At 33.1% G+C, this 11,578-nt stretch overlaps 1 long non-coding RNA gene across 3 annotated transcripts; it reads right to left on the bottom strand.

Annotated features, from left to right (window-relative positions):
- Nucleotides 1-382: 382 nt before the first annotated feature.
- LOC120067326 lies at nt 383-2,087 on the bottom strand. 3 transcript variants are annotated; one of them, XR_005478968.1, is made up of 3 exons: nt 1,216-2,087; nt 857-947; nt 383-765 (listed from the first exon to the last, which is right to left on the bottom strand). It is a non-coding gene; the product is annotated as an uncharacterized LOC120067326 (long non-coding RNA). The 3 variants fall into 3 exon arrangements; XR_005478969.1 differs by having other exon boundaries at nt 1,324-2,086; XR_005478967.1 differs by having other exon boundaries at nt 857-2,087.
- Between the last annotated feature and the right edge of the window lie 9,491 nt (nt 2,088-11,578).

The following is an 11,578-nucleotide window of genomic DNA, read 5'->3' as shown; positions in this document are numbered from 1 at the left end:
AACTTGATACTGTAAAAACGTCAAGAGAAATAATTCTTGACACAATTTCCGTGTCAAGAAATATAACACACTTGACACTAATGACATTTCAAGTGTATTAATTCTTAACACTTATTATTGTGATTACTCTTGACATTTTTTATTTGTCAAATATATTTTTATCTTGACACGAAATAATGGTCAAGTAATCTAATTCTTGACACATTTCCAATGTTATCTATGCTGTTTTTTCTCCAAATTAAACATTCAAATTTAACTTCCATTTCTCATTTCCTACCTTACATTTGTTCCAATAAGAAATTTCATCAACTAAAATAAACAGTTGTACATATTTTAGGTCAACATATCAGTCCAATATATCCAACGTCAATATTCAGAATAATAAAATAAACAATTCCATTCTTCTATTACTCATGTCTATATGAACGATTCCAAAATTTACAAGACCAATCCGTACAACAGTATATAACTCTATCAACCCACCCCAATATATGATAATTTCAAAATTGTAAGACTAATCTATATGTGCTATGTATTCCAAAAATCAGAAGACTAAAATTCTATCCTCCACCACACATTTCTTTGAAGTATATAACCTATAATGGCTGAACAAAATATTTACACAAAAAAAGTTTTGGGTATTCCCATGTAGCCACATACACAAAATTTATAGGAAGTCCATCAAATATAACGACCTAAATATTCAGTCCATTCCACACGTACTTCATCCAATTCAAGTTGCGGGTACGAGCTCCTCGTATCAATCTATAAAACATATAAAGTGAAATATATATATTTATTTACTATTTACACTATCTATAATGTTACAATATATATAAGTAGTTTAAAGACATACTGCATCTGTGATAATATTCTTCTCTTTAGTCATGATTTCTTGCATATATCTCATAACACCCACATTCGACAGTTCCCACTTATAAAAGACACTACAATACAAAGCCAATAATTAATACACATATCATACAGATGCATTAAATAAACATCATTCTATTAATTTTTTCAATGCTCTTATACTTACCTTTACCGTTTTCCAGAATGTGGTTTTTCGAGTCTTTTGCAAATTTTTTTTAGAAACAAGAAAGATTCAACTTGAAATTTTCTAATCAGAAACTAGAAATTAGACTATGAGGTGAAAGCAATTTGTTAAACATGAGACAATGAAGAAATAACCAAATATGAGATAATTATCCTCACTTGTGTACCCATAATTACTTCATTTTCTAATCAACGTGGGACTTTGTTTGCACCTAACACTTTCTTCGTAGTTCATACTTTATACTTAATGAAAAATCATGAGCTCACATTCAACCATCAGCATCCGCTTGAGCAAGTAGAGAACTTGCGATCTGACCAACAGGACTCCACTTTATATAGAAAATCCCCCCGTTTCCATTTCTGAATCGCAACACAAAGTTTTGTTAGAAGAAAAACCAGTGGTTGCCGGTGTGGACTTTCGTCGAACACCTCATGTGCCATAACAAAAAATCAACCACAGCAGACACTAAACTTCAAGAAACTCAATCTAAAGTCATATGAGATTAACTAAGAAGACTAAAGCAAGACGGGCACTTGTTGATAAACTTTTGAGAATAAAAAAATCAACCACAATGGCAGCAACATTGCATCAACATTGGACACGCTGGATAAAGGATAATGTCACACCAAAAAACATCCAATCATTTCCTACGCCCTTTCGTACAAGTCCAAAAGCTCTCAATTATATGTCTTGACCTAGCAATCTAATTCTTATCATATCAGAATCATCTAAATAAATCAGTGTACTGTCACAATACAAAATGTTTTTGTGAAAGGAGAAGTGAAGAGTCAACAAACACATAGTAACATGTCAAAAGTAACTTCTAGCAACAGAGAAATTGGAGATTAAGTAGCGAACTAAAGAGTTACGATGCCATCGTCTCCTTTCCCTAACCAGTAGATAAACAGAGGAAGAGTTGATCAGCTGCCGGCGGCAGGGAGAGGAAGAGTCGGCTAGGGCTGGTGGAGTGCTGGGAAGAGAGGGTTTCGGGGGGTTTGCGAGAGAGAAAACGGGGAATGGGGAAAGTTTTTTTTTTTACTAGGGCATTTATACTTGTTTAAAATAATAAGTTCATTATTTTTTATATTTTATTTGATAATATTGGCGAAACCAAATTTGAGAGGGAAATGAAAGTGGGGGAGAGAAGGAAACAAAAAATAAAGATTAAAAAATATATATATTATTATTTATATGTTACTTGACACGAAAAATATGTCAAGTAAGAGTTTCTTATACTTCACGAAAAACGTCTCAAGCAAGACCTTATATTACTTGACATGAAAAATGTGTCAAGTAATGGTTCGCGTGGAAATAATCGAAACATTCCATCAATCTCCACTTTTTTAACCCTTTTACTTGACATTTTCTTTTCAAAAAGGTCATTCAATGCTTTTTTCCAAAGAAACGCCAAGTAATTAAAAACTACAATGTCAAGTAATGTAGATTTTGTAGTAGTGTATTTGCAATAAAAAAGTTATTTAGGTTATTCAATAAAAAAATGTTATTGAATATGTAAATTGCACTTGTAAAAACTAAATCCAACAAACTAAGATTCATGGATATTACATGAGTACTTGGACTTTATGTGGAGACATAAGAGTGGATCAAGTTCGAGTAGATAGCCAAAACGGTCTATAGTATATGAATAAGGTTAGGTACCTTATTCTGGGGACACTATTGGATGCGGTCCACTTTGTATTTAAAACGAACGATGTGATCTTGAATCGTTCATGTGGACACATGCGAGTGGAAGCGTCCTGTGCAAAGAGTTTGTATACAAACAAGAAATAAATAACTCTTACTTTACAACGTCGTAGACTGTTTAAGACTGATTGTTTCAAAGCGATGACCTAAGTAACTTGACCTTAATGCTAAGCTAACTATGAACTCCTGTTTATTCGGGATTATCCTTAGATTTGCATAAGTGAGGGTTGGCTCAATAGCATCGACTCAAGAAGTCTCTCATTTTAAAGGTAACTGGGTAGATAGCTGGGGACATAGGATGCAAGACCAAATTCACTCCTACCCGCTTTTAAGGATAGCAGAGAGGTTGTTCCCTTAAGTGCTGACGCTAGGTCTTGAATAAGGGGTTCCACTCTCTCATTGACCCAAGAAGGACTTGGTTTAGTGCTTGAATCACAAACCAATTGTTCATTAGAGGATTAGTGGAACTTAAGGAACAAGATGTAATCTCGGAGGTAAAAGAGCTTTTGACCCAACCATTATTACGAACAACTTGTGAATGGTCAACTTACTGATTATGATTATATTTAGTGGAGGGGAGTGTGATTACTGGGCTTTAGTGGAGTGACCTGTTAAAGAATATTGGTTAATTAGGTTAAAGAGTTTAGCTAGTTAATCTCAGATCGTAGGTGTTCATGGGTTGGGTTGGGTTGGGTTTAGGGATATTTTAGGTCCAATCCTATGGTTCGGTTTGTGTATTTTTCTAACCCAAACTAACCCTTGTTAAATTATGAACCCGAACCAAACCAACCCATAAAAAATGGGTTGGGTTGGTTCGGTTCCATCGGCTCCCTTAAAAAAAAATGTTTGGAATCACCAATAAAAAATATATAAGATTCCACAATCCACAATAACGATATCAAAAATCTATTATAACAAAAAAAGTCTCCAAAATTCACAAGAAAGACCATAATGTCTACAAAATTCAAAATATAGGCAACAATGTTTTCAAATGTCTACAAAATCCATAAGACTATAATGTCTACTAGGGGTGTTCATGGGTTGGGTTATTGTACTGTATAAAAATAGAGGTTGAATATCGATCAATTTGAATATAGATGAATCTACAATATATATCTTTCTATTTATATATAGATATCATATCAATTACATATATGTAATATTAATCTAATATACATAGTGGCCCAATTCTATTTCTAGACCCAACCCAATTGTTTGGGTTGTAAATTTTTTCAACTCAAATAATCTTTATTAAAAAATGAACCCAACCCAACCATGAAATATTTGGGTCGGTTGGTTTTGGTTAATCGGGTCATTTATTTAAAATTTTATTCTAAAAAGAAGCAAAACGTAAATATGTAAAAGTCTAATTTAATTATTTTCATATATTGAATTAAGATTAACAACTCAATAGCAATTTATATAGTGAAATTTTTTTTTTCTAGAGTGTAAAGAAACTACTTCTAAGAGTTGTTGAAGAATAAATTATTTAAAAAATATTGGAATTAAATAAAATTAAAATCAATATATGTATAAATAATTGTGTTTATGAAAATTCAAATATCAACTTTTATTTTTGTTTTAATTTAATTTAATTTAAATTAAAGAAAATTGAATTTTAATTTAAACCATGAAAATTGATTGAAATTGATATTGAATCAATCTTTGTGGGTTTATCCCATTTTAGACACTTAAATTTCCACTATAGATTGACATACTATAGTGTCAATCTATCATGCAATCAGATTGCATGAGAAGGATGAACAAAACCTCACTCCAATTTTTGAGAGACCAGACATGCAAATAAATTTTTTTGAAATTTTGGTTGAAGAAGTGTTCTTCAACCTTGGAACCAAGAGGTCTTTCTTCTCAAATATTCCCTTCTATTCCAATTCATTTTTTTATTTTCTTTTCTTTATCCGGTTTTTGCTTTTTTTTTCCTTTCCTTTTTAATTTATTTTCTTTCTTTTATCAAATTTTTGCTTCTTCTCTCTCTTAATTTTCTTTCCTTTCCTTCTTCTTCACTTTTTTTTTTATTATTTTCTTTCATTTCTTCGATTTTTGTTTATTCCATTTTTTTAATTTTTTAATCCTCTTTCCTTTCTCCAACTTTTGCTTCTTTTCTTCCCTTATTTTTATTTTTATTTTATTTTCTTTTTCCAGTTTTTGTTTTTTCCCTTTCTTTTTTAATTTTCTTTCTTTTCTCCAATTTTTGCTTTTTTTTTTCTTCAGCTTTTTTTTCTCTTTCTTTTCTTTTTTCTTTTTAAATTTTCTTTCCTTTATCCGATTTTTTCTTCTTCCTTCTTCTTTTCATAAAAATTATGAGGCTGAGTTTTATACCCAAGACTTTAAAGTACCCAATTTCTAAGTGACTTAACATCAACAAGTCAATCATTAAGTTTGATTATTATAAAGAAATATTAAATATAAATAGCAAATGAAAGTCTATCGTTGATAGTCAATAATATTTTCTATCATTGATAGCTTAATCTTTGATGATTTTTTTTTACAGTTAATAGCCACTTATAGAAATCTATCATTGATAGTCGACTTAGTGATATTAGCCGCTGATTGAAGCTATCATTTATAGTTGACTTAATGAATATTAACCACTGATTGTGATCTACCCATGAGTGGTCGGCCTAGGTGTGTGTTCGCCAGCGTATGGTCGGCCCAAGTATCAATTGAGGTTCAATTTATGAGTTGGGCATTGGCTTACTCTAAACTTTTCTCTTGAGGCTCCATTGCAACCCAACGTTTTCTAGGTTTAATTTTATGCCTAATACATGATTTTTATTCAACAATTAGAGTATGGATTCTAAACTCAGATATATGATGTCTTAATCAATTGAGTCATGTATTTATCTATATATATAACCATTTTACATTTCTAACGAACAATAATAGTGAGTTGGAGATTTGAACTTAAGACTTCTAAATAAATATATCTATATTTTTTATAGTTAAGTTATGTTTAGGTTAGATTTATATAACCAATATTCGATTTGTAAAGTTACAGTATAAAAAAAAACTAGTGCATAGTACAATATTAGATTAGACTTAATTTTATGTAGTCAGTAAAATTTACAACATTATAAGTTGAAATTAACAAACCTACACATCAATTTAAACTTATTTTTTTAGTCATTGTCAAAGTGAGCATAATATGTTCTTTTAAATATTGCCCTCCACTTTGCATATTCTTCTAAGCTTTGTATCCACTTTTGCATTTTGTTTCTTAGTACAATTTGAAGTTATTTTTCCTTCCAAGAATGGGGCTACAGGTCCAATTTTGATTCCTTCAAGTATCTATTGGTTTGGTTTTCCATGTCTTTACACACCTTATTCAATCAAATATTCCCTTCATTTTCCTCCACTTGTGTCCATAAGTTCAATACATTCTCACATCTTTTTTCTTATTTTCTTTCAAGTATTTGAGCCCTACATCTAGGAAGAGCTTGAAGTGTATATTTTCGAATATTTTAATACTCTTTGGTCAGTCCACTCTCAACAAAAGATTAAGGGCGTTGAAACTGAACAATTCTTAAGAGAGAAAGTTATTTGATTCATTTATTTTATGTTCTTTTTCATATTTCTTTTCCATGTCAAGTTCAGTTTTATCAGTTTAATTCAAGACCAAAAATTGATAATTTCACTTTCCCTTGTCTTATTTTTAACATGTTTGTGATAGTCACGAAGATTTTTTGAGGGGACGTGACAGTCACGAAGATCGCTTCGGAGCACAACGTTGTTGACTCATTTACGAAGGCTCTCATGACTACAGTTTTTTAGGGTCACCTTCAGAGCATGGGTCTACAGGACCGTTCGTAGCTGAACTAGGGCAAGTGGGAGATTTTTTGTATTGGGCCTCAGTACCCTAGTTTATTGTTTTGTACTTGTTGACTGTACACCCCACTAGCTTTAGGACAAGTGGGAGATTATTGGGGATGATGCCCTAAACTCTCGTTGGGTCCTGTAGTTTATAAATACAGTTTTGAACAAACACCTGTGATGTAATAATATATGATATTTTTTTCACTATTGTCTATAGAACATTGAATGTTTTATTTGCTTTACCACATACCAATAAACTAAAATCTCTGGTTGTCATTTGTAACTTAAGCATATATGTGGAGACATACAGGTGGATCATGCCTTAAGTGATAACCAAAATTGTCTGTAGTATATGGATATAGGAGGGAAACCTTATCCTGGTAACTCTACGGATGCAACCCGCTTTGTAGAATAGTTACAAGTGTTTTGACTTACTACAAATAATCTGATCTTGATCATTCTGTGGAGACATGCGAGCGATGGCTACTTATATAAACGAGTTTGTATAAGATCGGACCACGAAGTATTATAATCTTGTTATATAACGTCGTTCATAACAGAGACTTCACTTCACTAGGATGACCATAGGTAACATGACCTCAATCCTGTGTGAGTTAGGAACTCTACCTTTGAGGGCGGTCCTTTGATTTGCATATATGGGAATGGCCAAATTGCCACTCAAACCTATCACTTTGGGGATTCGTCTAATTTGGGAGCTGGGAACTCAGCTACGCAAGATGGAATTCACTCCTTCCCCGAAGCAGGGGTAAGTAGATAGATTGCTCCCTTAAGGGCTGATTCTAGGACTTGAACAATGTGGCGCCACACACCTTCTCATGTCCCGAAAGGTGTTCACATAGTAGGACTATATTGTATTGTTCATTACAGGGATCAGTGGTACTTAAGGAGTTAGATGTAATTACAGGGGCAAAACGGTAAATTGGCCTGACTGTACTTACGAGCATCTATGAAGGGTTATCGTACTATCGATTGATATATCCGATGGACACAGAAATATATCTATGGTGAGAAGAGTACGGCTGGCGGTCTTTAATAGAATGTCTGGCAGTTAACGGATGTGGATCTCGTGGCTAAAGAGTTTAGTCAGCTATTCGCATACTGTTGGAGCTTCGAGCCATAGGTCCATAAGGTCCCCTTGGTAACTCAATAGATTCAAGTTGAGAATCAGTTTTTGGGTCAATTTGAAGTGTTCAAATTAACAAGAGGGAATTTAATTATATATGATATAATTAAACAGTTCAATTATATATGATATGGTTGACATAATGTATGAGATATATTAATTGGAGGAAATGGATATAAATATGATTTATATCCTATGGTTTAGATATTAAACCATAGGTTAATGAATATAATATGATTATATTTATTATTTAATTTTAAATATTATGGGTAAATTTTGCCAGCTTTTTCTCCGTAACCAAATGAGATAGTGGGAGGTTGCATTTAGTTTTCGGAACTGAAGGATAAAATGAAAATTGTTTTTATTTTGCAAAGGATCAGACATTCTCTCACCGAATTGTGTATACTGCCTATCACATAGTAAACCGAGAGCATACATGACAACTCAAAGTTTATAAACGATCGTGTACACGCACACGGTTTACTAAACGATCGCATAGATTTTACTAAATGATCAACTAGATTTCTCCTATGTGATCGCGCGTCCGAACGTTTACTAAACGATCACCTTTACAATCTCGCCCCTTTTACTACATGACCGTGTACCTTTACCTAAGCGATCAAGCATTGTCTATACGATAGACACCCGATATCTCCCACTTGCTTGGTCGTGGTAAATGATCGTCTCTTCCTCCTTCCCTCTACCAAATCCAACAGAGCCCACACCTCCTAGATTCTCACTCTGAGAATACCGAGGGTTTTATGTCATAAAACTCGCAGTTTGTAAAATGATAAACATTTTCTATTATCAATATACTTGTTATTGATCTCATAAATTGTATGAAAGTCTAAATCCAATAAACAAAGACCCATAACTATTGTATGAGTACTTGAACTTTATGTGGAGACATAAGAGTGGATCGGGTTTGAGTAAATAGTCAAAATGATCTATGGTACATGAATGAGGTTGGGTACCTTATTCTGATAACACCATTAGATGCGGCCTACTCTATAGTTGTTACAAAGAGTTGTAAACTGCTACATACGATGTGATCCTAATTTGTACATGTTATGACATGAGGAGTGGGGGTGTCCTATGCAATGAGTTTTCATAAGATCAAGACCAAGAAATAAGTCACTCTTACTTTATAACGTTGTTTACTGTTTAAGACTGACTATTTCACCTAGATGATCTAGGTAACTCGATCTTAATCCTGAGCTAACTATGAACTCCTATTTATTCGGGATTATCCTTAGATTTGCATAGTTGAGGGTTGGCTCAACAGCGCCGGCTCAATAAGACTCCCATTTCAGGGGCAAGACCAAATAGATAGCTGGGGACATAAGGTACAAGACGGAGTTCACGCCTACTCGATTTAGTGGTAGGAGAAAGGTTGTTCTCTCAAGTACTGAATCCAGGTCTTGAACAAGGGGTCCCACCCTCTCTGGACTGAGAGAGTTTGGTTTAGTGATTGGATCACAAACCAATTATTCATTAGAGGATCAGTAGGGACTTGAGGAATAAGATGTAATCTCAGGGGTAAAACAGATATTTGACCCAGCCGTTATTACAAACAACCTGTGAAGGGTCGACTTGCTGCTTATGGTTAAATCATATTGGACATATATATCTACAGTGAGGGGAGTGCAACTATGGGCTTTAGTGGAGTGACCCATTAGTTAACGAATGGAGATTAATTTGGTCTAATGAGTTTAGCCAATTAATCTCGGGTCGTTAGAGCCCATGATCTGTAGGTCCGCGAGATCCCCCTACTAGCTCTAGAATAGCGTGAATAAGTTAATTTGAAACGTTCAAATTAGAATTAAGGGAATTAGTAATTATATGAGATATAATTATGTTTAATTTTAGAATTAAATGAAATAGGACAATTTATATTTAAATATGATTTAAATATATAAAGATGGATATGTGTTAAAATTAATTTAATATTTGATATTAAATTAATTGAGTTTTATTTAATAATTAATTTATGAAATTAATTAATTTTTATTTTTAAAATCAAATAGATTTTTTTAATCAAAATTGAATTATTAGATAAAATTGGAAAAATTGGAAAACAAAAACACAAAATGAGAAAATGGATTTTTGCATTATCCATCACCAAGTAGCTCACACATATTGCATTGTCTTGGCCTTGTCTTCTCTAAGCATGAGCTGCAACTCATGCAACTCTTCTCTTTGCATGTTAATCTGCAATATAATGAGAAGATTAGAGTGAAAATCAGGCATGCAATTTACTGAATTTTGAGAGAATTCGGTTTGAAGAAAGTTTTTCAACAAAGGTTGCTGCAGTGAGTTTTTCTCCTTCATCCCTTGATTCAAGCTCGTTTTGAGTCATACAACTCAATCTAGAGCACCAAGAGAATAGTGGAGAAGATCTTAAGGTGGTCTACAATAAGATATGGAGAAGATTGCAGCTGGAGAAAGGGATTTGAAGAAGTTCTACAAGAGTTATGTCTTGAAACACATTTTTCTGCAGAAGCATGTTTTATATTATGCCAAAATTAGTGAATTTAAGAGCTTAGATGATCATTGTGCTTTCGTTGCTGTTGATACAATCCTACAGTATCTTCTCTCTTTATTATTTAAAGTTCAAAGCATGTCATAATTTGTTGTTAATGCATAACTAGGTTGTTTGATTGTGAATGCGGTAATTCTGTCACAATGAATTTGGAATGATCTTGCTTCCGCTCAGAGGTACTCTTTGATAAAAGTTCATTCACCTAGATCTTGAAGTAGTGCAAACTAGGTTTACGCCATCTTCATAATTCTAAAGGTGTTTCAGAAACACTCTTCGAGGAAACATTGTTTAGGATGTGAACTGTAGTCTCTACTGCATAACCCCAAAATGAGCTAAGCAATGGAGCATAGCTCATCATCGAGCAAACCATGTCTAAATAGGTTTTGTTTCTCCTTTCTGATACACCATTTTGCTAAGGTGTACCGGGAGCTGAGAGTTGGGCTTGGATTCCATGTTCTATCATATAGAACTGGAATCTTTTGATCGAAGATGTTTTAATAGTTTTACCTAACAGGTTCTCTACCTCAGCCTTAAACTCCTTCAACTTTTCAAGTGATTCAAACTTATACTCCGATAGGTATAAGTACCTATAACTCAAATAGTCATTTTTAAAAGAGATGAAATATTCGTACCCTCTTTGATCTTTTACATTCATTGGACCACAGAAATCCGAATGTATTTTCTCTGGCCTTATAACCTTTTCCACTAAAAGATCTTTTGGTCGTTTTTCCCTAGAGACAAGATTTACATGGAGGTAGTGAATAATTTTATAACTCATTTAAAAGTCCATTCTTAACCAAACACTCGATCCTATCGAGGTTAATGTGACCTAGTCTTAAGTGCTAAAGATAGGTGTTGTTACTTTTAGGAGAAATACATTACTTTTAATTTTAAGTTTGGGCAGTTTTAAACATCTCATGATTTAAAATTGCTTTTGTTTCAATTGATCTTAATACATACAAGTCATTTTCTAATCTAGCTGACATATAAGTACACCATTTTCAAGAAAGAACGCTTCACTACTTTGAAAATTTACAGTGTATGAATGTTCAAGTAGACAAGAAATAGAAACTAAATTTCTCTTAATTCTTGGTACAATGTACAAATCCTTAAGAAAAACAAATCTTTCTCTAAAAAATAACTTTGTAGCTCCCACTGCACTAGCTGAAATTATGTCTCCTACTCCGACCCTAGTATCATTTCACCTTCTTCTACCTATTGAAAGGAACTATTTCCCTGTAAAGAAGAATAAACATGATTAGCTACTCTCGAATCAAGTATCCAGGCAAACTCATCA

This window comes from Benincasa hispida, chromosome 12 (genome assembly GCF_009727055.1).
Source record: "Benincasa hispida cultivar B227 chromosome 12, ASM972705v1, whole genome shotgun sequence".
NCBI classification, from domain to species: domain Eukaryota; kingdom Viridiplantae; phylum Streptophyta; class Magnoliopsida; order Cucurbitales; family Cucurbitaceae; genus Benincasa; species Benincasa hispida.
This window is presented reverse-complemented; position numbering and strand designations above follow the sequence as displayed.